Source organism: Bos javanicus, chromosome 6 (assembly GCF_032452875.1).
Source record: "Bos javanicus breed banteng chromosome 6, ARS-OSU_banteng_1.0, whole genome shotgun sequence".
NCBI classification, from domain to species: Eukaryota; Metazoa; Chordata; class Mammalia; order Artiodactyla; family Bovidae; genus Bos; species Bos javanicus.
The window spans coordinates 38,516,418-38,544,351 of NC_083873.1; positions in this window are offsets into that span (position 1 = coordinate 38,516,418).

Consider the following 27,934-nt stretch of genomic DNA (forward strand, 5'->3'; position numbering starts at 1 on the left):
TTGAATATGCTATCTAGGTTGGTCATAACTTTTCTTCCAAGGAGTAAGCTTACTCCTTCTTCCAAGGAGTAAGTTTACTTTTTCCAAGGAATAAGCTTACTCCTTCTTCCAAGGAATAAGCTTACTCCTTCTTCCAAGGAATAAGCTTACTCCTTCTTCCAAGGAATAAGCTTACTCCTTCTTCCAAGGAGTAAGCTTTTTTGTCAATAGTGGACAGCAAAAGTGGTGTGGTGTGAGGTTTGGACATAAGCTCCAAGGGTCTTTGCCCAAGGTCTGTTGATATGATGAGGTTCAGAACATACTACCCCAAATTAGGGTACCTTGACATACTAAATATTTTAAGCTGAAAGAGTCTGAGGAAAAAGTAGAAGCGAGAAGGTCACTTTGAACTTCTGCCCCATTGCCTTTCTTCCCTGAAACAGGTTATAAATCCTAACATGGAAGCTGCCCTTCCTACACCTAAAGGAAAGGAGCATCCTTATTTCTGAAGACAAAGGGGTGTCAAGAAGAATCCTAAATGTATTTGGTCTTGCTAAATTTAATGCAGTTCAGTATAGTTACCTCATACTCCTTCACCTGTTATATTCTTCCACAATGATCCACACTTCATCAAATCTAGCTTACAAATACAGCTCTGTTTTCTTTGGGTCTTCATTTCCTTATGGAGGCCCCATTGCCACATAAAACTTATATCAAATAATTTTGTGTGCTTTTCTTCTGTTAATCTGTTGGTTTAATTTTCAGACTCAGAGAAGGACTCTTAGAGCATTAAGGAAAATTTTTTCCTCCTCTACAATTTCACAGAATCTTACTCAGTTTCCCATCCAACAGCACAGTTTGACCTGCTTGATAATAAGAAAATACTTGGAGTGTGGCTGAACCATCTCTGAGCAGCCTGTGCGCATATGACCTGACTGCTAACTGCAGACACAAGGATGCTCAAAAGGATCCAGCTGAGCCATGCCCAAACTACTGATCCACAGAATCATAAGCTCAAGGGCCCCCATGTTTTGGGATCACTTGTTAAACTGATTCATGATATACACAGATTTCAGAGAGGAAGTAAGAGATTGCCAGATGAAGAAGAAGGACTAAGGGATTTGAAGCAGGGCAATTATTGACAAACAGGCTTAGATGCATGAACATTCTTCTTTCATTCCAAGAAAGTGAGAAATCCAGTAAGTCAGGATCACACTAATTACGTGATGTAGACTACAGAATGTGTGTGTGTTCATGTGTGTGTGTGTGTATATGTGTGTAAACATGGTTATGCATGTTTGGGAAATTGGGAGGCTGTGATGTAAAATGAATCTGGAAAAGCAAGTTGGGACCAAAAAACTTTGTAGACCACTGAAAGTTGGTGAAATTTTAAAATTTTTGTTAGAGTATAGTTGCTTTATAATATTGTGTTATTTCTGCTGTACCGAAAAGTAAATCTGCCATATGTATACATATATCCCCTCTTCTGTTGGATTTCTTCCCATTTAGGTCACCACATAGCATTGAGTAGGGTTCCCTGTGTTATACAATAGGTACTTATTAGTTACCTATTTTATACATAGCAGTGTATATATATCAATCTCAATCTCCCAATTCATCTCCTCCCTCTTTCCCCACTTGGTATTCATATGTTTGTTCTCTACATCTGTGTCTGTATTTCTGTTTTGCAAATAGGTTCATCTGTACCATTTTTCTAGATTCTACATATATGTGTTAATAGATGATATTTGATTTTCTCTTTCTGACTTACTTTACTCTGTATAACATAGGTCCATCCACATCTCTACAAATGGCACAATTTGTTCCTTTTTATGGATGAGTAATATTCCTCAGGTGAAGAGTTGACTCATTGGAAAAGACTCTGATGCTGGGAGGGATTGAGGGCAGGAGGGAAAGGGGACGACAGAGGATGAGATGGCTGGATGGCATCACCAACTCAATGGACATGAGTTTGGGTGAACTCCGGGAGTTGGTGATGGACAGGGAGGCCTGGCGTGCTGCTATTTGTGGGGTTGCAAAGAGTCAGACGTGACCGAGTGACTGAACAGAACTGAACTGAACTGAACTGAAGATTCTGTTGTCTGTATATGTACGTACATATATATCCCATGTCCTTATCCTTTCCTCTGTTGATGGACATTTAGGTTGCTTCCACATCCTGCCTATTGTAAATAGTGTTGCAGTGAACATGGGGGTGCATGTATCTTTCGGAATTATGGTTTCTCTAGATATATACTCAGGAGTGGGGTGAAATGGATTTTACCTCAAAGTATTTCTCCTGTCATCTGTAGACTCTGACTTGGGAAAAAGTGTTAAAGAATAAATAGAGGAGCTACTATTCGTTGAGATACTGCTGCCTGTTGGCTCTTTATATACCCATTTTTAACTCTATATTTGGAGAAGGCAATGGCATCCCACTCCGGTACTCCTGCCTGGAGAATCCCGTGGATGGAGGAGCATGGAAGGCTGCGGTCCATGGGGTTGCTGAGGGTCAGACACGACTGAGCGACTTCACTTTCACTTTTCACTTTCATGCATTGGAGAAGGAAATGGCAACCCACTCCAGTGTTCTTGCCTGGAGAATCCCAGGGATGGGGGAGCCTGGTGGGCTGTTGTCTACGGGGTCACACAGAGTCAGACATGACTGAAGTGACTTAGCAGCAGCAGCAGCAACTCTATATTGGGTGTTTATATACACATTTTTAACTCTTGTCTTCCCATCACTTTTAGGGATATTAGTCTAATCTGTGGAAAGAGAAACTGTCTTAGAGACAGGGAGACCACATGACCTGGTTTGTCAGGACAGTCCTGACTTATCTGTTATCTCCACAGACAACACTGGTTCTTTCACCATCAAAACTTCTGCCTTTGGATAACAAGTTATACTGTTGTCCTACTTGCAAGTTATACAAATTGCCTGATCTTTTTTTGTTTTATTTTTTTGTTGTTCTAAATTGCCTGATCTTGAATAATTTCATAAGTGGCATACATACATGATGTTTGAATCTGCAATATTATTATTTTATTAAAAAAACAAAATCAATGTTTGGAGCATATAGGTAGATTAAATACTTGCTCAGTATTTTTTGTTTTTTTAAGTATTTGGAGATTAAAACTTTTATCTTATGGAGTGCATCTCTGGTATGGTAGTTTGAGTTGGAGAAAACTTGCTTCAATATATAGAAAATCAAATAGTTGTAAGAATGTATCTCTTATACATTCACCTATACTGACAAAAAAGAAACTTTTAAAAATGGCAGTGTATGGAACATGAAAAATGTACACAGGTATGTTTGTGGTGTGGGTAAAGGGGCAAAAAGTTCAACCATTTCACTCATCTTTCAGTCATGTTTGAAGACTAATGTTAATCAGTAGATTTGTCACTGGCTTTGTCTTGAATGGTGATCACATTGGCCTTTTTTTGCCAGCCACCATAATTATCCAGTGTATACACTTTAAACCAATGAAAGTATAATCCTGACTCAAAAATTTGTTAAGTGTCATGGTACCTGATTTAAGTCTTGATAATAGACTGTATCCCTTTTTCTTTTCCTCTCTTGGACCCCACGAGTACCTCTCAGGAAACTTGATGTTAATTGCTTTGTTATAGATTAGGTCAAGTGTGCTGTCACTTATTTCTGATTATATTTTTCCTAGAGCTTTTTAGTATCCAGACTTGTCTTGCTCTATCACACACAATTGATGTTATACATGATCAGCAAATTAACACATTGCCCAAACAATTTCCTGTGTTTATTAGGCAGTCTGATCAGAAGCTGCACTAAGCTTCAGCACAAATGAGTAAGTCTAATTTGAAAAACATTTTAAAAAATAGATGAAGCAAAGCTTGCAGCTCTACAGTGTAGAATATAATGTTCCTTTTATATAGAGGACATGTTAGATGTGGCATAGGTGTTTCTATACAAACAATTATAGTTCTGGGAGACTTGACTCTTAACCACATGGGCTTTAAGGAATCTGTTCACAGAAGGGCTTCTGCATTGTGCTCAACGATTGTTCACTGATCATATGCTGGGCTGTCACTGCATGGTACCTTAAACCAGGTACCATAACACTTAAAGAATCAGAAATAATTTTTGTTTATATGCTAGTGAAGGCAGCACCACATCGTACTGATCTGAGTTCAAATTCTACATCCCAGACATATCAAGGAAAATTCAAAATTTAATTGACTGGTTTTTGAAGACTAAAAATTTATTTTTTCAGATTGTAACAGTAAAACATTTAAAATTTGAAACATTTGTAAAATTCAGAAAAGAATACAGAAAAAAATCACCAACGGACTTGGCAACTGTTCAAAGTTTAGTTATCTCTTTTAGTCTTTTTTTCCCCTTTATTTATGCATCTATGTATAATTATAAGAAAAGTGAAAGTGAAAGCCACTCAACTGTGTCCGTTTGCAACCCCATGGGCTGTATAGTCCATGGAATTCTCCAGGCCAGAATACTGGAGTGGGTAGCCTTTCCCTTCTCCAGGGGATCTTCCCAACCCAGGGATCAAACCCAGGTCTCCCACACTAAAGGCGGATTCTTTACCAGCTGAACCACAAGGGAAGCCTGAGAATAGTGGAGTGGGTAGTATAATTATAATGTATAATTATATCATTTTTATATTTACACTAGATCTCTATCATTTCTACCTTGCTTTTTATACCAAAGCATTAAAAAGTGTGAACTTTCTGAGATATTAATGTTCTTTAAACATTTAACTGGATTCATGCTTTTCAGTTATGAATGTGCCAACATTTATTTAATCCTTTCCTTGTTTAGGAAAATTTAGATTATTTCCAGTCTTTATTATTATTAACTCTTTGAGGAACATCTTAATACATTTGTGTTTGTCTGTCTCTCTGATTATTTATCTATTAATGGTTTCAAAATTATGAACTTAAATGATTACTTTTATATTTATACAGTAATATCTGTTTATAGTTTTAAAAAGTTTGATATTTGTGATGGTTTTATGATTAAAATAGTACTAGATGTTTTTTTAAACCAAAAATGAACCTGGCTTTCTCCATCTAAGGGGAAATAACTTTCAAAAATTTGTATTATTTCTTATAGTATGTAACATCCTTATCTTATTTATCACCTAATAACATGTTTATATTGCTACATCATAATTTTTAAAAATTAGACATCAATTATTATCTTACTGAGTGCTTCCCTGATAGCTCAGTTGGTAAAGAATTCACCTGCAATGCAGAAGACCCCAGTTTGATTCCTTTGATCCAGTGGGTCTGGAAGATCCACTGGAGAAAGGATAGGTTACCCACTCCAGTATTCCTGGGCTTCCCTTGTGGCTCAGCTGGTAAAGAATCCATCTGCAATGAGAGACCAGGGTTTGATCCCTGGGTTGGGAAGATCCCCTGGAGAAGGGAAAGGCTACCCACTCCAGTATTCGGGCCTGGAGAATTCCATGGACTGTACAGTTGTGAAGAGTCAGAGACGACTGATAAGAAAAACATTTATCTTAAATCTTATCTCTTTTTCCTCAGCATTTTCTCAAATACTTCTGTCATTCACCCAGTTTGATTACAGCATATTGGCTACATCAATATTTGGTGTTTATTGCATTATGATTGTGTTAATATTATTCACAGGTGAGTCTACTCTAGTTGACTCATTTCATTTCTAGTGAAATGAGTTCATGTAAAACTTTCTACATACTTATGACCAACTCATCCCCTTATTCTCTAAGAAAACTATAAAATAAACATATAGGCAAATATAATAAGCAAATATGCAAGGAAGTATTTAGCTTCTTTTTTAATGTAATATACCACCTTGAGTCTATGTAAATAAGACAAGTTGTTCCAAGTCAATGCCAATTCCTGATAAACACTAACCCGTTCTCTTTCTTCACAATTTTGTTACTTCAAAAGTTATGTACTCTACACCTGAAACTTATTCAACACTATTAATCAACTATAAAGTGAAAATAAGTGAGACAAATCCCTTGGGACAAACTTGCTGGACTGTCTCTTCAAGGGTGTCTGGAATAAGGCTACTGTTTTGTTCCTTGATCCAGGTACTCCTTACATTTTTGTTTGTGAAAATTTATGTTCACTGAGTAACATTTTTCCAAACGTAAACTATACTGTTTTAAAAAGTTGAAAAAATGCATCTTATCATAAAAACTTTTTTTGATAAGCTACTTATAAAATAAATATTTTATAGTGGATTTGTCCTCTATACAAAAGGGGACAGGCCAGGTAACTTTAACCTGATTTAATCTTCCTCCAAGAAATCACACTATAGATTTTCCAAGCCAAACCCTCTTGTTACTGACTTACAGCCCAAAGCTCTCTCCACTTCACACCATATCCCACTTGTGGCCAGGAGAGGTCAACACTTCTTGGATGGTAGAAGACCAGGAGGGGATTTAAGTTCTTTGCGCATGTGCTTTTCAAGTAGGTGCAAGACTTCCTAAAAATCTGTCCTTGCCCACTCCCCCTCGAGTGCAGTTCTGTCCACTGTTAAAAGATAGACTGAAGTATATCATAATTTTTAAGAGCTTATCTGAGCAAAACTCAGCTGGAATCGAGTAGTGCCAAGCTAGATGTGTAGGAGTATTCCACCACCCACAGAAACTCGGGAGAGACTTCTATAAAGGCAGAATCCGACTAAGAAAATTACTGATTGGCTGTTGGTAGCTAGATGGCTGTTTATGATTGGTTGTCCTCAGTATTTTGATTTCACAACCTCGGGATGTTTACAGGCTTGAATTTTGACTTAGGCTGCCCTGGTGTTAGATGCCCCCCGCCCCCCACCTCAGTTTAACGGCCTCTTCATTTAATTAGCTTAAAGCTCTCTAAACACATACTCTGATCATACCGAACTTTTCCTTTTCCTGATTTTATCAGGGTACATCACCAATGCTATACCTCCTCCTCAAATGCCTTCCGCTTAATCACAAAGTTGGGAAATTTTTGCTGATCCTTTCTGGGCACATCAAGTGTTTGTGTAAAATCTTTCCAGACCTACATCACTATCAGTTCAGTTCAGTTGCTCAGTCGTGTCCGACTCTTTGTGACCCCATGAATTGCAGCACACCAGGCCTCCCTGTCCATCACCAACTCCCGGAGTTCACTCAGACTCATGTCCATCGAGTCAGTGATGCCATCCAGCCATCTCATGCTCTGTCGTCCCCTTTTCCTCCTGCCCCCAATCCTTCCCAGCATCAGGGTCTTTTCCAATGAGTCAACTCTTCGCATGGGGTGGCCAAAGTACTGGAGTTTCAGCTTTGGCATCATTCCTTCCAACGAACATCCAGAGCTGATCTCCTTTAGAATGGACTGGTTGGATCTCCTTGCAGTCCAAGGGACTCTCAAGAGCCTTCTCCAACACCACAGTTCAAAAGCATCAATTCTTCGGTGCTCAGCTTTCCTCACAGTCCGACTCTCACATCCATACATGACCACTGGAAAAACCACAGCCTTGACTAGACATCACTATAGAGCTAACCAATTTCTACCACACAGTTATGTCAGTGTGCCTATAACATATGTGATTATTTTTCTGTATGTCTGGCTATCCTGGTACTCAGAGCTCTTTAAAAATTTTTTCCTTTGTGTTTAAAATTCGGCTATCTTTTAAACAGAGAAATATTCCATTTATTATACTGTCCCCATGCTTGACACCTAGTGCCTGCCTGTGTGCTAAGTTGCTTGTCATGTCTGACTCTTTGTGACCCTATGGACTGGACTGCAGCCTGCCAGGCTCCTCTGTCTATGGGATTCTCCAGGCAAGAATACTGGAGTGGGTTGCCATGCCCTCCTCCAGGGGATCTTCCTGACCTAGGGATTGAACCCATGTCTCTTGGGTCTCCTGCAGTGGCAAGCTGGTTACCTAGGTGCCAGCTGGGAGGCCCCTTAACACCTAGTAGGGACCTAAAATACATTTACTGAATTAATAAGTAAATGAGTCCTTATTACTTGAATATAGTATTTTAATATGATAGAATTTTTCCTAGTCGTGTGATTCTCCCTAGTGAAGAAATATTCCCTCATTAATTTGTTAAAGTGTTCTTTTCAAAAGGAAGTGAATTTTAACACACATAGTATCATGATTTGTTAAAAAAAAAAACAAAAAACAAAATCAGCTGTTATTTGGGAAGCTCAAGAGAAAAGTCAAAGACTCAATGTAATATAAAAATGAGTCTGAATATTATTACCTAACTCTGGATTACTTTCTTCATGAGAGAAAACCAAAACCCAAAATAAAAACCAAAACCACAAGCCACCCCCCCAAAAAAAAATTTTATTATGAGCTATGGAAATTTTACCTCTAACCAAATTTTATCTCTAACCAAACTGAAAAATAATACAGAATTTGTTTTATAGATAAATAAACTGTTAATTATTTAAAAGTTATTAATTGATAAATAGGAATGAAAATTGCAAAAATGTTATCAGATAACATGCAATAGAATAAATTTATTGTGCCTGTTGAGTTATAAAATACTGTATTTGAGAGGCCAATTATTTTGAACTACTTAAAACACTACCATCAACTAATTGTGAGCCTTTGGGGAACATTTTTCAATTCACTTGCTTCAATTTCTTAATCTATAAAATAGTTCTGAAATATGACAATTCTAAAATAAAATCAAGTTTACCTCTTTCCAATGTCAAAAAATGGTCTAAGGCATGATACCAAAACACCCCACTAGATGGCAGGGTTCCCATTTCAAAGGAAGATTTTTTTTTTTTTCTTGTTCCAAAATAAGAGCTTCCAGCAAACAATTTGAAATATGTTTATTTGTATGGCTATAAATATGGCTCATCTGACTCAGTTTTCCACAGGGTTCCATGTTTTTCAGTGATTTGCAGCCAGCGTTTTTTTTTTTTTTAAGCCAGATTGAGGAAGTTATTTGATATGCACCTACATTCTTTCCAAATAATCAAAGCTAATCCCTGTTTCTTCTTTTTAATCAGACATTACATGTCCACAGTGTCATTAGCTGAAAAAAATTATGGCACCATTCATTAAGTAGTGTGTGACTTCTGAGCACAGTTTCACAGAGCCCTCAGCAAGTGTAAGTGTGGACATCTCTGGAATTTTTTACAGTTTCAGAAAGCCAAAGCAACACCTGCTAAATTTCATTTAATTCCTGACAGGGCACTCATTGCTGTTTAAAAACCATTTCTAACCTTTCCAGTTGTGACTGGCTGAGACCAAATATTGTTTAAGGTAAAGTGAAGTGAAGTGAAAGTCGCTCAGTCGTGTCCAACTCTTTGGGACCCCGTGGACTATACAGTCCATGGAATTCTCCAGGCCAAAATACTGGAGTGGGTAGCTGTTTCCTTCTCCAGGGGATCTTCCCGATCCAGGAATCGAACCCAGGTCTCCCTCATTGCAGGCGGATTCTTTACCAGCTGAGCCACCAGGGGAGCCCAACTGAAAGGTAAATCAAACTGAATTTTCAGACAAGTGCAAATGCTTTGATCAACTAAATACAGTATGTGGCTAATCTTTGAAAAGCAAATGGCAGGCATAAACAAGGAAGCTATTTTTATTATTACAAGTTATCATGATTATTATTGTTGCTGACTATTTTATTTCTAAAGTCTTCAGAAGGAGTCTTTTCTGAGAAACTTGAGTCAGGAAAAAGAAATGTATTTCTTCCAAATTTAACATAGCAGACCCAATATGTTTTAACCAGAAGGAATGTTTTCCACTTACAAAGTTCATACTGAGCAATGCTTCATTAAAGAAAAAAGGAATAATCCAGACATCTTTGAAAATTACAGGTTTGCTCAACCCAATATTTATCAGCAATTGCTAGACTTTCTAAACAATTGAAAATTATCCCAAGGTAGAGTTATCTGAAGCATATATAACCCGTTCTGTTTGCAAAACAAAACAAAAACATACACACTAAAAAAGAACCCCTTTTAACATAAAACAAAGAGAGATGTCATGTGGTTTTGGGGGTAAAATATGAAACAAATACAGAAAACAGCTATCTCCCTCCATTAAAAACAAGAGCAGCAACAAAACTAGGTTGAAACTCCCTCCCTTGTGATGGACAATAGGATTTTTAAATGCCTTTCCAGCCCCTGGGCCGTGTTTAGACACAAAGTATTTTCATATATCATGAGATCTCTGTCTTCCTGCCTAATCCTACTGTATCATAATGCCTCATAGCACAATGGAGATGCATGCATGCCTAATTTCCATAAATTACACAGTCTGACGTTTTCATAAAGACAAATTCCAATTGTAAACTATTAAACCTAATTCAGCATCCTTTGATGTCTCTGAGAAAAACTGTGGGGGTAGTTTAAGCATTCCTACATGGGAATGTGTTCCCTGGGGTAGGTGAACAGAAAGAGGGGGGTAATATTTTGCCCCTCATATCTCTTCATTAACTTAAATGTGTTCTACTGAGATTGAAGTTAGTCCCTGTATAGAAAATTCTTTTAAAAATTCTAAGCACTGGGGACAAACTTACACAGAAGACTTTTCCCAAAAGCTCAAAATCTGAATCAAAAGAAAGTCTATTTCTCTGAGCCCCTGTTTTGATTCTCCTCTAAGGTAGAAGCCCAGTGCTAGCTGACTGCCAACTATCTTACTCTTTGGATTATTTCATGTTAATTTTTCCCCTTTGTTTCTAAACACTCTCCTCCTAAACTCTCCTGTGACTTGGTCTTTAGATCAAAGCAAACACCACCCAGGCTTCTCCATTCCGGTTCCATCAAGTTTCATCATTTAGTTGTGGAATTTCCTCGACAGATCTCTTTCTCAGCATCCTGTTGACATAATTTAACATACAGGTTATAAAGAATTCCGTGAACCTTCCCCCTTCCTGTTTACTTTCCCTCCTCAATGGAGCCTAGTGCTCAGAAGCGGTTCTTTTAAACCTAAAAGCCGGATCACCTCACCCTGAAGCAGGAAAGGTGTGAAAAGCAAACAGAGGAGAGCAAATACAGTGGCTTTTCAGCAGTTCCTCAGAGCTGGTTGCAGTCTGAGAGGTGATTCAGGGAGTGAGAATTCTGAGCAGGGGGCAGGATGGGGACCATGGATACATTTCTGGGTCCTGCTGAGTTAGTCCTTCACAGGGTGGCTTTGTTATGAGACGTGAAGTGTTATGAATTCCTGGAACCCCTACACACCAGCAGGCAAATGTAAGCACATTTTAACAGACACAGGAGGCTCTTGGATTTGGGGCCACTATCTAGAACCAGTGAGCTGAAAGTTTCCTTAGTCCTATAATTTCTCCTGATGCGATAATCCATGCATACCTCTGGGGAGAGGCTCTTCCCCCAACTGTGTCTGTAAATGCTGGCTGGGAACCCTACGAGCCAGGCCAGAAATCTCCCTGTGGGTAATCTGGTCCAAGTGAGTTAAAGTGTTAGAACAGACAAGTATTGCTATAAGGTCCTTTAAAGGCCAGCTGAACTTTGTAAGCACAGCACAAAGCAACTGTTGATGGCCTGGCTTGTGGAATGTAGGGTGTGTGTGAGCCCAAGGCCCGGGCGGGTGGGATGGATGGGGGGTCTCCTGCCAAGTGGCACTTTGAGGCAGGCAGAGAGAGACCAGGCAGATCAGAGACTCCTTTACAAGCAGGGCTACTGGTGGAGGAACATAAATTAAGGGCAGATAGGGCAACTGTCAGTTACCTAGGGCACTGTGAAGATTTCCTTAAATTCATTTTAACAAGCTAGCAGCAAAAAAACTGGCATCTGGATCCAGAAAGGACAAGAGTGGATCAGTACCCATCCTGGATTCTGGGCATCTGAATTCAAACTTAAACTGCAATTACATCAATTCAGCACACCCCTTTCTTTGTAAATTTACTTGTTTTAAAAAATTAAATCTTATGTGCTATTTTTAAAAAAATTATTAACATCAAGTAAAAGAGAGTATGTATATGTGTATTCTTCCTGAATCAAATGGAAACTTTAATGTGGTTTTAGTTTATGACTTGAAACCCACATTCCAATTTTTTTTTTCATAACTCAGGACTTAAAATCCAGATACATCTTGAGTGTGTATTTTATCTGATGTAATTATAACATTTTAAATATTACAGGTATACAAATATTTTATATTATTTTTATTATATTATACTTATAATACTTTGCAAAAGTGTTTTCTCATTTGCTATAAGTGTATAATCTTTAACAATAACTATTTAGACTTACTCTACCTTTAATTTTATTTCTTCTTACCAGTTTTTTTGTAATACCATCATGTCCCTGTATTTTCGTGTCTATACTTGTATTGATTTTTCAGCCTCTATCATACATATTTGAATATGTTTTTCGTGAAAGATATGAGAGCAAAGTGTATTTTCTAAATTCACGTAATGAGGTTGTCTTTCTGTTTTTCTCGAACAAGGACAACAATATGGCTTGTAGAATGTTTGGCCAAAATTTTGGCTACTTCAAGCACTGAAATTTCATTTCTCAACTTATCTGTTGAGCACCTATTCTCTGCCTTTATCTCCTAGTTGCTGTGGACAAGTGAATAAGATTACAGCCTTTGACGTTTTTAAAACTTACTTTTATTAGAGATTAATATATATCATTTATTTTAATAATAATAAATAAACAGTAAATCTCACCATCACTTCTTTCTCTTCTTTCTTATTTTGAGTAGAGGCAAACAGGTGTTTTTCTCCTTTATTTTTGAAACTGAAAAATGTTATTAATTATATATCTGAGAGTGTGTCGCATTTTACAACTTTTCCTGGTTCTTGGAGGATCTTTCAAAGTGTAAAGTGTAATGTTATCACACTAAACACATCCAAGTTTTATTTTAATCTTTTCACTCATTGTTTTTGTCTTTTTATCTTTGCATCTGACACCTAGAGTAATTGTTGAGGCTAGTTCTCTTCACTAATTTTTTCCTCCATTGTATTCAATTACTATCCACATTGTAATTATCAGTTCAGCCATTGTATATTTGATCCATGATCTTAGATCCTGCACTTATTAGGACTGCCAAATGTGTTTGTTTTGTGTTGTATGTCTTGTCCAATTTGTTAAAAAAAAAGATATTTTCAAAAATATCGTTTCTTTCTTGCAGCAAATCTATTCCACTGACATGGATTCGCATCTTTCTCAGATGGTTGTCTTTCTTTTGAACCATGATATCTAGCTTATGTCTGAACACTTCTCTCCTTTTGTTCATGTTTAAGAAGAGAGAGCTCTGCTGGTTTTGTGTAGGCTGTGTAGGTGAAATGAGTCCTGTCAGTCAGCTTCCTGTCTGATTCTTACAGGTCCAAATGAAGGGATAAAGGAAAAGTTTTAATTTACTCTACATCCACTTAGCCATTTCTAAGGCCCAGCCAAGAGGTGAATGGTGGGGATTAAAAAAGGAGCTGGTGTCAAAACTTTTCTCTAGGCTGAGTAATTGCTTTGCCATTTTGTTGAGACTCCCAGGGGCCTTCAGATAATTCTGTTTTCCTGCCACACGCAGATGCTGCTGTGGATTTTCTGCGGCTTTTCTGCTCTCTGTGGTCTCTGGCATCAGATGTGCCCCATCTTTACCAGGGTCCTTGAGAGTTACATAATCTATCACACCTTGTCTACTAGACTTTTCGATTTTGACAGGTGTGGTTTTATCAAGTTCTCTTCCAATTTTTTTCACCCCAGAAAACAATGCTTCCTCTTCAAGTGAAAGGGATTTCTATCAACTTTCATATTAATCTGATTTTGTCCAAATTATACTTCAGGGCTTCCCAGGCGGTGCTGGTGGTAAAGAACCTGTCTGCCAGTGCAGGAGACACAAGGGACATGGGTTCGATCCCTGGGTCAGGAAGCTCTCCTGGAGTAGGAAATGGCAACCTGCTTCAGTATTCTTGCCTGGAAAAATCCCAAGGTCAGAGGAACCTGGAAGGCTATAATCCATAGGGTCACAAAGACTCAGTCATGACTGAGCAAACACGCATGATACTTGAGCACAAACTGTTGGGCTCTTTCCCCAGTAAATCTCTCTTTTTCTTCTATAGAAGTAGATATTTAGTAAGTCACATGGCTGACCAGCCAAAAAAGCATAATCAGCCTCTCTTCCAGTGGGTTTTGACCAAATAATTGGATTTGAACAAATAATAAGAATGTAGATGAGGTACATAGAACGTCATGCCTTTAAAAGGAAAGGAACATATATAGTCTTTTTCTTTTCCCTTCCTGCTTAGTGGAATGTCACATGGTGGATGGATCTGGAATAGTCCCCTTAGACTTGAGATGGGGATTACGTACTAAGACAGTAGAACAATAAGATAGAATAAGCTTGAGTTTAGCAATGCAAAGAGCCACATAACAGATGCTATTAATATGTAAGTCAGATTACTAAATCCATAGAAGTTACAACAGCATAGATTTTTACAGCACACTGTTATTTTATGTATGACTAAGTTAGAAAAAAGTTACCTTGTGATAGAACATTGATTTCAAGATACATCTCTATTTCAGTGATGCTAAATGTGAAAAACAAAACCAAAGCTATGCCTTAGACTTGATTAAATGTACTATTGTCTCCTAAGCTCAAACCTCGTGACCTTCAGCCTCTTAGCAGAATCCATAGTAATTACAATAATCTGCAAAGCCCTCCTGTAATCTACCAATTCCCCTCAATGCCTTCTTACCTCTCTCTTCTTATCCCCTGCTACACTTCAGCTCTGCTCATATAGATCCTGTCACTCTGGTCATTCTGAACTTACTGTGCTTGAAGTCTCTAGTCCTACTCCTAAATTGTGTGCTGCGTTATGCTCAGTTGTGTACAACTCTAAGCAACCCCATGGACTATAACCCACCAGGCTCCTCTGTCCATGGGATTATCTAGGCAAGAATACTGGAGTGGGTTGCCATTTCCTTCTCCAGGGGATCTTCCCAACCCAGGGATCGAACCTGCATCTCCGGCTTCTTCTACATTGACAGGTGGATTCTTGCCACTGAGCCACATAACTTGGGGTCCTTTCGAATATCCTATTTCTTCTCCCACATGTTGATTTTCTCCCTGCCAAATTACCACATGACTTACTCTCTCCTCTCAAATCTTTACTTAACTTTCATTTTCTCAGTGAGACCTTTCCCAACCACCCTACTGAACTCGCCAACACTTGTTTAATTTCTCACCTTCCCCTTCCTGGTCTTCCTTCCTGTTTTCTTTCCCTCCACTGCACTTATCAGAATTTAATCTATGACAGAAAACTCCTACAGATTTGTTGTTATTGTTCAGTCTCTAAGTCATATTCGACTCTGCAAGTCCATGGACTGCAGCACGCCAGGCTTCCCTGTCCTTTATTATTTCCTGGAGTTTGCTCAAACTCATATCCATTGTGTCAGTGATGTCATCCAACCATCTTGCCCTCTGTCATCTCCTTCTCCTCCTGCCTTCAGTCTTTCCCATCATCAGGGTCTTTTCCAACGAATCGGCTCTTCCCATCAGATGGCCAGAGTATTGGAGCTTCAGCTTCAGCATCAGTCCTTCCCATGAATATTCAGTTATTTTCCTTTAGGATTCAATGGTTTGATCTTGCAGTCCAAGGGACTCTCAAGAGTCTTCTGCTAGACAACAATTTGATCAGTTCTTTGACGCTCAGGCTTTTTTATGGTCCAGCTCTCACGTCCATACATGACTACTGAAAAAAACCATAGCTTTGACTATACAGATCTTTGTTGGCAAAGTGATGTTTCTGTAATACACTGTCCAGGTGTCATAGCTTTCCTTCCAAGGAGCAAGCATCTTTTAATTCCATGGCTGCAGTCACCATCTGCAATGATTTTGTAGCCCAAGAAAATAAAATCTGTCACTGTTTCCACTTTTCCTCCATCTATTTGCTATGAAGTGATGGGACTGGATGCCATGATCTTAGTTTTTTAAATGTTGAGTTTTAAGCCAGCTTTTTCTCTCTCCTCTTTCACCCTCATCAAAAGGCTCTTTAGTTCCTATTCCCTTTCCGCTATTAGAGTGGTATCATCTGCATATCTGAGGTTGTTGATATTTCTCCTGGCAATCTTGATTTCAACTTATAATTCATCCAGCCTAGCATTTCGCATAAAGTACTCTGCATATAAGTTAAATAAGCAAAGTGAGCATATACAGCCTCGACGTACTTCTTTCCCAATTTTGAACCAGTCCATTGTTTCACGTCCGTTCTAACTGTTGCTTCCTGACCTGCATATAGGTTTCTCAGGAGGCAAGTAATGTGGTTTGGTATTCCCATCTCTTTAAGAATTTTTCACAGTTTTATGTGATTCACACAAAATGTTCCTACAGAATATCTCCCAATTAATATTTTTCACAGTGGAATGCCTCTTGGTTATTAATACTCAGACTTCACAGAGCATTTTAAATGCAATATGTTTTGGCAAATGGTTAAAAAGAAAAAAACTTTTTTGCCCGTAAGTCTAAATACACATTAAAAACTTTTTTAAAGTAAATTTACAATATTATGTTAGTTTCAGGTATAAAGCAAAATGAAACAGTCAGACATATACATATATCTGTTCCTCACACTCAGTCATGTGAAACTCTTTGCGACCCCATGGACTGTAGCCCACCAGGCTCCTCTGTCCATGGGATTTTCCAGGCAAGAATACTGGAGTGGGCTGCCATTCCTTTCTTTAGGAGATCTTCCTGACCCAGGGATTGACAGGTCTCCTGCATTGCAGGCAGATTCTTTACTGCCTGAGCCACCAGGGAAGCCCTAATCTACAATATTGTGTCAGTTTCAGCTATACAGCAAAGTGAAGCAGTCAGATATATATATATATATATCTGTACTTATTTAGATATTTTTCTTATGTACGTCATTACCGAGTACTGAGTACTCTGTGCTATACAGTAGATCCTTATTAGGGAGATTGGGGTTGACATATGCACACTACTATATATAAAATAGATGAACATATTTTTAAACAAACTAATGTGCATAAATGGTCTTGAGTTGTATTCTAAATACAATCGAAGAACATTAACATTTAAAGATGTGAGGGTTAAATATCAACTAAGGATATGCACATCATGATACTACATAGCCAGAAGCCAAAATATTTATTTGCAACATCATCAAGTTTCTGGTGAGCAAAAGTGATGTTTTAAGTATTTTTCATCCCAATGTAAACATCTATTATTAATATTCAGGCATTTGACTCTATTTTAATTATATTAAGTGATATTGGTTGGGTTTGGGGACTGTCAGCTTTGAGTGGATCTGGAATAAAAAAGGACATTACAGAAGGTTTAGGTTAAGAGAAAATCAGCTCTGTTGTTGGATCACACTGTTGTTCAATCGTTAAGTTATGTCTGACTCTTTGTGACCCTAAGGGCTGCAGCATGCAAGGCTTTCTTGTTGATTAGCAGCTAGTTGCGACTTTGGCGTTCTTGCGTGAGAAGATGGGTTCACATCCTTCTTCTCCTCCATCTTGAACGTGCTGTTGGATCATATGGGCCTCCAGATTCATTGGTGCTGAAAGTGTCTGGAGAGGGCAGGGTTACTGTGTGAAGTTTATGGTAAGCTCCAGTAAGAGAATTGCAATGCACACTCCTGGGATTCTGGAGTAAAGGTGTTCCATCTACCATAGATGATTGCATGCTGTTTGAGAAACAGTGTGTGGCATGTTATTAGGCAAGTAGAGATGGATCATTTTACCATTAGGTACCAAAGGACCCTGTAGCCATATCTTCTCATTATGAACTGGGTTCTCACATACCCATCAAGCTATGAAGTTGGACAAGTTCAGCTGCTGTCTATCATATGATAGAAACGGCACATCTAGGATGGACCATTAGAAGGACCGGGGGCACGTGGATGCTACATGTCACCCTCCACAGTTACCCTCTCCCTGACTTGCACATTTAAGGGGGTTTCATAAGGACATTTGAAGGAGGAGGAATAAAAGTGAGTTGAGTTTATGAATGGACTGTCTTGGTACAAGGGTGAAGCTGAAAATAGGTGATAAATACATTGCAGCCCCATTTAAAGGTTCCCCTGAGGACAGTGGAATGGGAAGGGAAAATCTTTCCAGTGGGTGGAGCTTCTCACAGGGTACCAATTTATCTACTTGATGTGGAAGAAGCAGTGCCCTGAGAGGAGGCAATACACAGATTCCTGGGCAGCGGCAGATGGCCTGACCCTCTGGTGGAGGCCTGGAAGACAAGACTTTTTGAGATAGAAACATGGAGATGGACATATGAAGATGGGCACAGATTTGAATATGTTTATATTATCAGTGAATGCCTAACAGAAAGTAGCTACTTAGAAAACTTACATAGATAATACTGTGCCAGTAAGATTTGGCCACTCAGAACTGGCATGATGGACACATAATTGAAATGGCACAGAAGCTAAGTATGGGCTCAACAGCATGAACAGCACACTATTAAGGCTGATCCAACCATTTCTGTCTTGGAGTATCCAACTTTTTAGCAATAAAAATGAACCTTGAGCCCAAATCCTTATATGGCACTATTCATTGAGGAGACCAACTGACCACTTAGTGTCACCTTGACAACCTCAGGCTCCCCCCACCTTCAACCAGTCATACATCTGTTTCAGGTATAGATTTGCTTTTCTTGCCTACAGTGCTTTAGCTATTACTGCTATCCAGGTACTTATAGAATGCCTAATCCATAGCTCTGGAATCAATTCCATACCACATCCAACCAGGGAAACTTCACAGTGAAAGAGGTGCCTGAGTGGGCCCATGACCATTGGGTCCACTGGTCATATCATGTACTAAATCATCCAAAATCAGCTGCCCCGCTAGAATACTAGAACAACTTTCCAGCTGTACAATTGCAACGCTGGTCCACAGGAAACACTTCAAATAAAAGAGGTGTTATTATTTAAATTATAGTATATCTATTAACTTGGAGAACTTTATAAAGCACTGTGTTCACACAAGAATAGGTACATGGGTCCAAGAACCAAGATGTGGAAATAAAAGTGGCTCCATTTTACCATCACCTATGATGAGATACCAAGGACTTCCCTGGTGGCTGAGACAGTAAGGAATTTGCCTGCAATGCCGGAGACCCGAGTTGGATCTCTGGATAGGAAAGATCCCCCAGAGGAGGAAATGGCAGCCCACCCCAGTATACTTGCCTGGGAAATCCCATGGACAGAGGACCCTGGGGTTGCAGAGTCAGACATGACTGAACGAGTCACACACACATAATGACACACCAGAGGATTTTGTCCTTACTGTCTCCTAGATTCTCAGCTCTGCTGGTTCTTTCTGAAAGAGACTTCTTCCAAAGGTTAACACTTTGCAACAAAAGATAACTAATCACTACCACCTGGTCTGTCATAATCTATAAATAGCACTTTCATGGTCATAATCATGTAAATGTATTTAATTATGTTGGGAAGTAGATGGTAATAAAAATATGGGAGTGTATGTGAAAATGATGGCGTGTGTGTCTGTGTGCTGAAGGTTGACAAAGGAAAAGGAAATAGCACTAAAGCTTATCTTTTATGGAGAAGTCAACAGATTAGACCTAACATTTAAAACAGCAAATAATATCATTAAAGTATGGTATGATGGAGAAGACAAATAAAAGTATTTAGCTAAAAGAATTGGGAGTGTTGTTCTGGGGAGGGGAAAAATGAAGTAGACAGAGTACTGTTTTGTTTTAAAAGAAATTCTTATTTATGTGCGTGTCTGTTTATGATTGAAAGCAAAAAAGAACAAAACGCTTCCTGTTGTTATGCAATTTATCTTCTGGTTCACATTTACCTTTAGATTTGTAATGATTCTATGATCATATGAACACTTTAGATGCAGGTATATTTCAGTTGATTCTCTCCTTCCTTCCTTCTGCCCATACTTTCTTCCTTCTCTTTTATCTAAATTTAATTTTCTTATTCTCCAGTTCTTTATTACGTCCAGCTGAACTAAACCTTTGGAATTTTTAATAGTATATTTTGGGAAGGCAAATGGCACTTGCATCCTGGGATAAAATTCCAAACACAATATTATACAAGGATATTATAGCATAAAGAAGTGCTATATTTCAAGTAAGTGAGAATGATGTGCTTTGGTAGTTGGTGTTAGATGAGTTGAAACTTGTTGTCTGTGATGATGAAGGCACTGATGTTGAAAATGTATATAAACAACTGGAATAAAATAGATTCACAAAATATGAGTTGAAAAAACAACATTTTAAATTCAAACACTATTTTCCTGAAACATGATTTTACATAAGAATATATAATTTACAGCTTATTACAAGCATGTGTTGAATATTTTAAACATATTCGTAACAACATAAAATATCAAATTTGCCAAAAATTCACCTTTGGATATTCTCCTTGAAGAAAATGTTCTCAGTCTCTTTTTAGAGATATATGATATTGACTATTCAATCTACGGATGACCCAGTAAGTTATAATCTTTACAGTTCAGATGAACAGAAGCTAGAAAGATAAAAATATACTCGTGTCATACAGCTGGTAGAGGGGAGGTGATATTTGAATTTGGTTCTAACGCAAACCCAAGAAATTCTTAAGTCATCTTAGTATCATCTATACTAAGTCCTTTCTTTAGGCGACTCAATGCTAAAATCTGAGCTACAGATGGGAAAGTCTGGGCAGACATGTTCCATGTCTTAGGTTGAAGATTACAGTTGGGGTTCTGGGAAAGAAGGCTAGAAATCTAAAAACTCATTACCCAAGTGAGGGGACATGGTAACATACAACAAACCTGTGAAAGAAAGTATATGTTAGTTGCTCAGTCATGTCTGAGCATGGACTGTAACCCACCAGATTCCTCTGTCTATGGGATTCTCCAGGCAAGAATATTCGAGTGGGTTGCCATTTCCTTCTCCATTTCCTTATTTTCTTATGAAGAAGTCTTTGCCATGGCTTTCACCTGTGTGACACTCCATCTTTAACTGCCTGCTGCTGCTGCTGCTGCTGCTGCTGCTAAGTCACTTTAGTTGTGTCCAACTCTGTGCGACCCCATAGACTGCAGCCTACCAGGCTCCTCTGTCCCTGGGATTCTCCAGTCAAGAATACTGGAGTGGGTTGCCGTTTCCTTCTCCAATGCGTGTAAGTGAAAAGTGAAAGTGAAGTAGCTCAGTCGTGTCAGACTCTTTTCGATCCCGTGGACTGTAGCCTACCAGGCTTCTCCATCCATGGGATTTTCCAGGCAACAGCACTGGAGTGGGTTGCCATTGCCTCTCCTCTTTAACTGCCTAGACATCTCTTATTCCTCCATTGAAGACTTCTTTAGTTTCTGCTCAGCTGGAATTCCTTCTCTGACCTACCACCTTCTTCCTCTAAGCCCACTGGTGCACATACATGCCATCATCATCATCACCCAGTAACTTATCTGAAAATGATTTATTTGCATGTCTAGCTCCACCCTAGATTGTAAGATCCTTGAGGACTGTGTTTAGGTTCTTTAAAAGCATTTATTTTACACAACCTAGCAAAATGTCTGGAAGAGATACTCTTTTGAACCTAACATCTGTATGTAACCAATAGTAGAGCTGGGATTTGAACCTAGCTCTGGTTATTACATGAATAACTGAATGAATGTTAAATAGATTCCCTGGAAGGTTTATCTGGACATTGGCTTTTGGGATTGAAATACTTCTTTTCTTGTTTGGGTATTTTTTTTTTTTTTATTCTGGAGAAAAAGGCTTTGAGTTGTTTCACAGGATGGTAGATTATGTTTCAAAGCCTAGATGATAATTTAATGTATGACACCTTGTCATTCTGTAGCTTGCTTCCCAGAATTAATTGTGTTCTATCATCTTGAACATTCATGTTGTATATTGAGAACATGAGGTATTGGCCTAAAGAATGAGCAGCAAGTTGTCGTGTCAGGGTTGGGAGGACTGCTCCTACCCATCAGTGCCCACTATGAGACACTTAATGGAAATTTCTACTCCCCATAATCTGCAAGCTCTTAAAACTACAGAACCTACTTTCCTATTAGACACTTGGACATAATTGAGTGAAAAAGAAGTAATTGTGTTCAACTGATAGTAGAAAATGAGCCCCAGTCAATGACTCTCCGGAGGTGTGTTTTCTGAATTATCAGGGTGTCATGGTGTCACCAACTGTTCTTTGATCAATCAGTCTGAAGGAGAAGACATAGGATTTCCTCTGGAGGCTGTTTTTCAGAAAAACTGACTGCTTAGATGTTTGAGAACTAATGGTGGGGGATAAGCAGTTGTTTCCCCTAGGGTGTGCTGTCCTTCTTATGGGCAGTCATTTTTATTCGTTTTATAAAAACACAACCACAGACTCTAAAGAGTTTGTTCTAGGAAGTTATTCAATTCTGCAGCAAACCAACATTTCTACGCTCTCCTATTAAGACATCTCAAACGTGCTTTTTGTCCCTCACACCTAATTTATGCAAAGGATCTCTTGCCCTGGGGGCTGCTCTGTTTTTAAATGAATTCACTTTGATGACAAGTAAATGGGGCAGGTGTTTCAGGAAGCACACATAGCAGTTCACCCAGGGCTAGTTTAACTTTAAAATTCTTTCATTTGTGTAATATCTTTGAGCCTAACATTCTGGTTGAAATGCGTAGATCTTGTTTCCTTTTTCATCTCTTTCCCTCTGAAACATTATCTTCCTAACTTATCTTGGACCTCATTGCTGGACTGGGAGTGAGGAAAAGTTTAGTTTGCTTCTGCCAAAAAGTGGCCATTTGACCCTGCACATGTCACTGAGTAAGCTTCTTTGTGACTCAGAGTTTGAACCTGTGAAATGAGTTGGTGAAAGTGGGGAAGTGGGGGTTGAATGAAATGATTTCTCCATGGCCTCAAATACCACTTCTGTACTAAGGGTTTACACATGTGGATCCTCAGCCCAGTTTTTGAAGCACTGATAGACATCTTCAATCAAATATTCCACAAATACCTCACAACCATCTTGCAAAACTGTGCTGAGGGTCTTTCCTGTTGTTCTCTGTGATTGTGAATAATGCCTCCAGTTACCCAGAAAGATGCTTAGACTTCATCTGCAGTGTTACAACTACATTACCTTCCATGTATCAGTCTGTGTGAGTTTTGCCCTAAATTTATCCTCACTCATGGCTCCTGTGTTAATTTGGCCATGATGAACTTATAGCTGGATCATTGTTTAATAAAGACAATATTTTCATTATACTTCTTAATATATTTCCTCTTTTAATAGCTATAACTTTTTCTGTTAAGACTAGATCATGAGATTGAAGTAAGATGTTAGAGAGACATAACATAAGGAAACAGTGGCAAGGAAAGAGGTCATAGAAAGCGCTCTTCTGGCTTGAGTGTTGGCCAGAGAAAGGGGAATTGAAAGGCTTCAGAAGAGCATTATTCTCCGCTCATAATGGCACAGCCTGGGGAAATTTCAAAAATGCATTAATAGGCATCAGTGTGTTCTGATGCATGGGAAGTAGTTTACATGTGACTAAATAAGGTACCTAAATGAAGTTAAGTGGACTTGCAGATGAATGGAGGCCTGGGGTTGAGATGAGAAGGACATAGAGGCAGAAACTTGGGTCCTAGCACTAGAAGCTAAGAATCAGATGCTAAGAACTGCACTTCTGTAGACCTCATCACAGGCTATCCAGAGACCAGATACTGTGCTGGACATCTCTGGGAGATAGGAGAACTGAGGTCAACACATGAGTCTGGATCTGATCCCAGGTTGGTAAGTAAATTTCCATTCCCATCTCAAAACTTGGTTCCTGAATTAAGGGCAGGAGAAAGGGAAAGAAACCCTGAGTTCTTTTGTGATTAAAGTGATAAAAGAGATTTTTAAGCTGTAGAAGAGCACAAATTGTCCTTCATTGACTATTTTAATTCCCTTTATCTCTAGAGAGAACAGGAAGGCAATTACTGAAAAGGGAGTTTATAAGGTAGGACTTAGACCTCACTGCAATTCCTAGCATCCCTGCCTTCTCTCTGCTGCTGGTTTTACTCCTTTGTAAAATTCTTTAATGGCTCCACGTATCGTGGGAGCAAGTCCAGTTCAGACCCCAAATGGCTCCACTGTGTCTTCGATTTTCTCTCTCATTTCTATTTTGCCTTCTCTATTTCAAGGCTTCCACATTAGCTATGAGTGACTGAACAACAACTACCTAGGGGAGAGTGACTACAAATATCTGGTTCGGTTAGGGGTACTCTTTTCTGATTTGTATCTCAATGGGCTAGAGATAGCCAGCTCTCCATTGCCAGTACTTACATACCAACACACACATACTCTCTCTCTCTCCATCTCTCTCTGTCCACACATGCTAAATTCCAAGTCAGGTGGTACTATCTGTAGTTTCTCCAAGTCTACCAAGCCTTTTGTTATACTAGTTCTCTAGCCATCCACCATCTCTTCACTCCTCCATTCCACTTTAATGAACATGTACACATTTAGAAAATACCAGCTAATGTATCAGGTTCTCTGTGAATCCCTCCCTTTCCTGTACCTGGTGGCAAAATTAGGTATTATTCATTGTGCAGATAATTAGCATTTTAATTGGTTATTTAAAGTCATGGATTGCATCTTATTCATCTTTGTATCTCTAGGATCTAATATGATCTCTGGTCTACAATAGGACCAAGTAATATTTCATTAGTGAATGTTCTCTACAGTTTCTTCCAACTCTAATGAGCTGAGATTAAAAGAGTAATGGATTTTACAACTAGAAACATAATTGGATTGAATTCCTAAAGAAACCCCTTGGACTTCAGAGTTTACCTGATATTGATGGAATTTCTCTTAGCATTTTTTAGGTCTGATTTAATATGAATGAGTTCCAGTGTTAAGAGATGGTACAGTGGACAGAACATGACTAGATTTGAGTTTCAACTCTCATCTTGGCTATACTCTAGCTATGCAACCTTGAGAAAGTCTCTGGATACTTTTGACTTCAATTTCTTCTTTCATTTAAGGAAAAATACTAGTTATCTTTAAGTGATGGTTCTAACTTTAAAAAATGTGCTAATGTATGTGGCTATTCTCTGGAGATTATAAAGCAATATCCTTTCTCAGAATAATGCCTTTGGGGAAGTTACATGTCCCTTTTTTACTCCTCCTTAAAATCAAAAGCAAGAAAACAAATCCTAGAATAGGAATTGAAGACTATTGATTGGGAGAAGAAAATAAGAAACATTTTTATAATAACTGGTACTGCAATCACTAAGATTGGCTCTCATTTCATAATGAAATGTGATTCCATGAAATAGCAGTTAGCTAAATGTCAAATGAAGGTTATTCCACTAAAATGCTGTTCTAGTTCAATCAAGCAAAAACAAGCTTACGCCTTTACAGAGCTCAGCTATTTGTGTTTTTTGTGTTTATGCAATTTTCTTTGGCTGGAAGAGTTTCTACTATTCTTTACTCAGCCTTCCTACAGTAGAGCAGTTTGGCTGGGAATCTCTATGTTAATGAAAAATTATACATTTCAATATATAATACATATTAAAGTAATTATAGTTCAGTATTTGTGTGTATGTAATTCTAATCTGTAATTTCAAAATGGGACCATGTATTAAAGAATAAAAACATATGTAGTGTTTTGTCTTGATAACTTAGCTTGCTACAGTAAGCTACAGTATGCTTACTTTAGGAAGAACTACAGTATGAATACAGGAAGTATACAGAACTACAGCATGCTTTACTTTAGGAAGAACTAGCTTTAAAATCAGATAGCTGAACACTTGTCTTAGTATTCAAACTGTAACGCAATACTTACAGATAAATGAGTTTAGACAAATAATTTAAGCTTTTGAGACTTAGCTTTCCTATCTATGAATTTAAAGTCAAAATGTCTCAACCTTGTTATCTCTTGTTGTAAGGTGAAAAATAATTAGATAAGTAAAAAAATTAAATTGAAATGTACAGTAATTGATGAAATAAAGGGTGTTAGTATGAAGCCTAGACTGTAGCCTTTGGCACAGACAGAGCACGAGGCTTATATTGTGTTTCTACCAATTAGTAACTGAATGACCATAGGCTGGTTACTTAGAACATTGTTTTCTGTAGCACCATCTGCTAAAAAGGGGGAAAGGGATTGGTCTTACAGAGTTGTGAGAATCCCTGATAACATTTGTAAAAGACCTAGTATATAATGGACATTAACACATTAGCAATCCCAAGGTTTTCCCCTTCAACAATGTCTGAGTCCAAACAAATTAAGCTTTTTAACATTTCTGGGGGAAAAAAACCAAAAAACAAAAAAAACTAGTTGAATACATTCCTACTTATAGTGCCCATAACTTGTTTCTGATCATAGTTGTTGAAGTTCTTTCGATTTTTATATTTTAAGAAAAATGAGGTACCTGTGCTTGAACCTGAATAAATTGAGGACTGACTATCCCACTCATCCCTCCTTCTTTGGTCACATTGACTTGACAATGACTTGACAAATGAGTTAAGTGGAGATGAGTCAAAAGCTCTCATGCTAATGTACTTTCCCAGCACATACTTTTAGGAAAAATAAAGAAAAGGTTACTTTATCATTTCGTATTATTTTATTTGGTTTTATTTAGGAATAATATAGGACATAGAAGAATCTAATAAAATAATGGCCATAGCAGAAAGCATATTCATTGCTAATCCATCACATCTTAGCTCTGCACTCCTTGTTGACAAGTACAGAGCGATGGCTTCACCAGCAGAGTAATGATAAATATCTTCAAAAGGGTCCATTTCCTTTGTCTTTTCAGTGCCTAAATGGAAAAACTGTTTTATGTCAACTCAGTGGAGTTAGTTCCATTTCTACCATGGAACTTTTGTGTTTTTTCTTGTTCTTTTTGCTTCTTTAAAGCTTTATTCCTTGAATGTTTCATAATACATACATAAATGTATATATGAATATATTGGTATATATGCATGCATATGTATATACATACGTGAAATATATATGTATATGTACACACATATATGTATATGCACGTATATACACACATGAATAGGTGTATCTGTATGTACCTATATATCCTAAGAATAAGTGTTCATTATAATTCACTGTTTAGTATAATTTAAGGCCCCTACACAAAACTAGAATTTTAAAATTGGCAGAGACTTTTGGTAGCTGGCATTATTTTCTTTCATAAATATCTTTTTCAGGATTTCCTCTAAAATAACCCACTGGTAGGTGTGAACCCTGCTTTATTCCTAGCCATTATGGCAAATGGCTTTATTAATGATGTGCCATGGAATTTCATTCTTTAATTTCTCCTTGATTGGAGAAGTATAATATTTTGGATCCAAATTATCCATAGAAGGATGCAAGATAGACCTAGATATTCCTTGAAGTGGAAAGCCACTTAGAGACTCTCTGTTTAACTTCACTTCAGAGTCCAGAGGGGAAATAGAGGCATTGGAGACTCTCAGCAGTGTAGCCAAGGCATAATGTGCTGAATCTGAGTTCAATCCAGTATTGACAGCAACACTTTTTTCTTTTTAAAGCTTATGTTTTTTTTTTTAATAATATTACTCATATTAGAAATTAAGAATATTGCAGCCAATATTGATATTATAACTAATTATTGTCTTAAATGTCATAAAACATAAGCTTTAGAAGAAATATTAGCTTATGATTTATGTGAGCCTGTGACCATCATTCATCCATCCAACCAATCCCCCATCCAACAACACTGATCATTTCTAGACTTGAGAATGAACATAGTGATGAAGACCTAATTCATGCTCTGAAAGTGTTTACAATTTTCTGGTGATTAAAAGACAACTGTAGAATGGGCATGGTAAATTGTCATTGGGGTGCAGAGAAGGAAATGCTGCTTCTAGCTGTGACTGCGTCTGAGGTGGAAAGAATGCTTTGAATCCAATAGTAAATGGGGAAGGTAGTTAATTCTGAGAACAAACTGGATAATCATACAGAGATAGGGAAAATAATGACGAGTGAGAAATGTTGGATGGTTTCCTGAATGAAGGTGGTAGTAAGAGGTAAAGCCTCAGAACTGTATGGAATTTGATCTTGAGGGGTATTGAATG